This window comes from Ascidiella aspersa, chromosome 5 (genome assembly GCF_963924565.1).
Source record: "Ascidiella aspersa chromosome 5, kaAscAspe10.2, whole genome shotgun sequence".
In the NCBI taxonomy this organism is placed as follows: domain Eukaryota; kingdom Metazoa; phylum Chordata; class Ascidiacea; order Phlebobranchia; family Ascidiidae; genus Ascidiella; species Ascidiella aspersa.
In genome coordinates this window covers 8114043-8118491 of record NC_139451.1, presented here as the reverse complement: position 1 = coordinate 8118491, position 4449 = coordinate 8114043, and the positions used below count along the sequence as shown (strand labels likewise).

Below are 4449 nucleotides of genomic sequence, written 5' to 3'. Positions count from 1 at the left end.
CATATGGTAAGTCAAAATGTCTGTTGTTTTCGTTTTTTTTAATGTTAAATTTGTATGTTAAAATGTTTAACTAGAAAATATCCCAATACCTTCAGAAGTGGAATACTCTTTATAAAATTGAAAGCCAGAAAAAAGTATGAAAGGTACAAAAAGGTATGGTTTATTTTTTTGTTACTGCGAGGATTATTCCAATTTTTGTTGTTTTATATCATTATATAAATATTTTGATTTAAATGATTTTCATAATACATTGTGTTAAATGTGTTTATTGAATTTTTTGGTTCAATATAACCTAGTCTGGAAAGTATGGCATGTTTTGATGAGATCTCACAGTGCAAAAAATATTAAAATTCACCCCACTGAATCATAGGCAAATTGGGGTGCAGGTTGTTAGGTCTACTAAAAAAAATTTGTGTGCACTTGCCATACTTTCCTGTGTGCTATATTGTTAAATATGTGTTTTGTGTGATTATTTGGAGGGTACAACTACAAGCACATCATTTTTATATAAATTGTGGACATTTTACTGTTTTTGTTTAGAACTTGAAGTGCACCACTTCAAAAAGTCATCTACAGACAAGCATTCCTGCAAGCACTATTTTGGCTAAAACATACATCCACACAGGGATGCAGAGATTACACGAATGCTATCGATTCGAATTAAGGAATTAAGATCTCTTGATATAATCTAAAAGTAAATAATAAAATGGCACAACTGAGAGGCATTTTATTAGAATTGAAAGAAATGAAGAGCAAGCTTGAATTGCTTGAAAATGTGCAAGAAAATGTGGAATTGATAAAAAACAGCACAAGTGAAACAAACATCGAAGTAATGGAATTAAGAAATGATTTACAAATAGTGAAAAAAGAGCTCCAAAAACAAAAAGAAGAAAACGAAAAACTAGCAAGCTATTTACATTCATATGCATATAAAATGGACAAACTAGAACAATATGGTAGGCGAGAAAACATAAGAATTTATGGAATAGAAGAAACTGAAGATGATAGAGATGACGGAGAAGAACAAGCAATTCAAATTGCGAAGAAACTTTCAATAAACCTTACTTCAAATGAACTTGAAAGAGCGCATAGAGTGGGGAAAAAACGGGAGGGTAAAGATCGACCCATAATTGTGAGATTCAATTCTTTCAAAAAGCGACAAGAATTTATGCAAAAAAGGAAAAAACTCCAAAACAGAAAAATCTACATAAATGAAGATATGACAACAATTAGGTACAAGATCTTTCATTACTTGAAACAACACAAACAAGTTATAGCAATGGGAACAGTAAATGGAAAAATAGCAATCAAAATCGGAGAAAACTGGACCCACATAGACACCCCGGAAGATCTGCTGCCAACAGGTTTGGTCATCGACTGGCAAGAAATAGCTAAAATATATGGACACTGATGCTAATGTTTAACATGTATAGTTTTGTTTATGTATATATATATCTGTAATATAATATTTTATCATTGTCATTATGAATAACACTAAAGATATAAATACTGACACTCACCCTAATCTCGCTGGAGATTTTACAATTCATTTATTAGGAAATATTGAACAATGTAAAGAACTAAACACAAAAGATTTCAACACAGTACTAAACAACCAAGCAAACCCATCATTGGTCATACTTCATAGCAATGTAAGAAGCCTGAACAAAAACAAGCATAAATTAGAAGAGCTAATTAACCAGCTCAGCATAAAACCATCTTTTATTTTAATAACTGAAACCAGGCTATCTAACCAGAAAACACTCTTTGATACAAATATTGACGGGTATCAAATGCACTTTAAGCATTCCAACACAAATGCTGGAGGTGTGTGCATCTATTCTCAAAATAGTATACCTGTAAAAGAAAGGGAAGATTTACAAATCAGTATACCACAAGAATGTGAAAATTTATGGTTAGAAGTAGGATTAAATAACAAAAAAACTATTATTTCTGTAATATACCGGCACCCTGAGCCAGACTTTGCAACCTTTCAAAACGAATTTACAAAAAACATGGAAATCCTAGAAAAACAAAAAACAACATACTACATTGGAGGTGACTTTAATATTAATCTACTAAACACCAAAACAAATACGATACAAGCATACATAAACAATATAAATACAACCGGAAGTCAAATACTTATAGATAAACCAACAAGGTATGAACAACACTGTAAGCCATCACTTTTAGATCACTACTACACAAACGATATTAAAAGGCATATAGTACATGATGTTTCAGACCACCTGCCAACAGCACTCATACTACCATACCCACAACCACCAAACAGACAACAAACCGAATATACAAAAAGGGATTTAAAAAATTTTAACGAAGAACATTTTCTTAACGAACTCCAACAATCCCTTGACAGTAAATTCTACCAATTAGAAGACAACGTAACCTTAGAGGAAGAATTTGTAATGTTTATAGATACGTTTAAAAACATATTACGAAAACATGCCCCAATGCGATCCCTAACTAGGAAAGAAAAAAAACTAAAATGCAAGCCATGGATAACACCTGGCATACTAAAATCAATCAAAAGAAAAAACAAAATGTTTCAAAAATACTACAAAACAAACGACACTGAAAAGCTCAAGGCATACAAAATATATAATAATCACTTAACAAAAATAAAAACTATGTCAAAACAACTATTTTATCAAAACAAAATAGGCAATAAAAAAGACACAACAAAAATCTGGAAAGTAGTGAAAGAAATACTAAATAACAAAAAGCCTAAACAGGAAATTAAATGTTTATCAGTAAGTAATGATAATGTTACAGATCCTCAAATAATTTCAAACACACTCAACAAATACTTTCAAACAGTTGGGGAAACACTGGCCAAACAAATTCCATCTTCGACCAATGATTTTACACAAAATACCTAAAAAATCGACAACAAAACTCATTTTTTCTTTCGGCGACCACAGACTTTGAGGTATCAAAGTACATTGCACTTTTAGACCAAAAAAAAGCAGAAGGACCATACAACATACCAGTAAAATTTTTAAAACTTAGTTCAAAAGTCATTACACCATACCTAACGTATCTGTTTAATAAGTGCATAACTTCTTTCTCCATACCACAATGTTTAAAAAAGAGTCATATAACCCCAGTTCCTAAAGTAAAATATCCCCATTTACCTGCTGATTTTCGCCCAATCACAATAACACCAGTACTGAGCAAAATTTTTGAAAAGATTATTCTTTTTCAACTTACCAAATTTTTTACTAAAAACAATACAATTACACCAGATCAGTTTGGATTTCGCAAAAACCACTCAACCTCATTTGTAACTGCAGCCCTCTATGAAAACATACTACATTCTTTAGATAATGGACAACACCACTGTACTGTATACATGGACCTATCTAAAGCATTTGACACAGTAAATCACTCAATATTACTCAGGAAGTTACAACATTATGGAATTAGAGGGGGGCCTTTAAATCTTTTGGAAAATTTTTTAACAAATCGCCTAAACGCAACAATTACCAGACAATGCAAATCACAATACTTACAAGTAAAATGTGGCTTACCACAAGGTTCTATCCTATCTCCAATATTATTCCAAATATACACAAATGATTTACCAAATGTCACAGACATGTCATGTAAAATGTATGCTGATGATACCATATTTTATGCGGCCTCTCTTGAATCAAAGGACCTACAAAAACAAATGCAACAGGAAATAATTAAAGTAGATGACTGGATGAGGACAAATAAACTATCACTAAATTATACAAAAACTCAATATGTAATAACACACAATAAAAACCTAAAAATTGCAGATTTTTCACTTCATATAAATAATGTAGAACTCCACAGAAGCAACTCAGTTAAATATTTAGGAATTGTCATGGATGACAAAGTCAACTGGTCACAACACATTACAGCAGTATCATCCAGGGTCTCACAGTCCATTGGAGTACTCTACAAAATTAAACGATACATAAATAAAAACACATTATTATTGCTATACTACGCCTTTATTCACTCCCACCTGCAATATGGAATAATAAACTGGGGACGAGCTAGCCAATCACACCTTCAGCATTTACAAATACTCCAGAACAGAGCATTGAGAGTCATATCTGGAATCAGCAATTACAGTCATATCCATACAAAAACAATCTTCAAAGAAAACAAAATACTACAAATACAAGATATAACACAACTGGAAATTCTTAAATTCATGCACCATTACAAAAATAACTTACTTCCAGCTTTGTTTCAAAATTTTTTAAGACCTATATCTGAGATACATAGGCATAACACTAGACTGGGAGACGCAAAAAATTACTATGTTGAAAAAATACGTAGGATCTCGGGCCAAAAACAGCTTAAATATATAGGACCTAAAATATGGGCAACCTTACGTCACGAACAAAAAAATCTCACCTTCAAACACTTCCAAGACAGTGTGAAATC

General features: G+C 31.8%; 1 long non-coding RNA gene across 2 annotated transcripts; it reads right to left on the bottom strand.

Annotated features, from left to right (window-relative positions):
• Window positions 1-784: 784 nt before the first annotated feature.
• LOC146141693 (uncharacterized) lies at window positions 785-4227 on the bottom strand. Of its 2 annotated transcripts, none has more exons than XR_014498713.1 (5): window positions 4022-4227; window positions 3797-3951; window positions 3537-3685; window positions 1521-1857; window positions 785-1391 (listed from the first exon to the last, which is right to left on the bottom strand). It is a non-coding gene; the product is annotated as an uncharacterized LOC146141693 (long non-coding RNA). The 2 variants fall into 2 exon arrangements; XR_014498714.1 differs by having other exon boundaries at window positions 3555-3685.
• Between the last annotated feature and the right edge of the window lie 222 nt (window positions 4228-4449).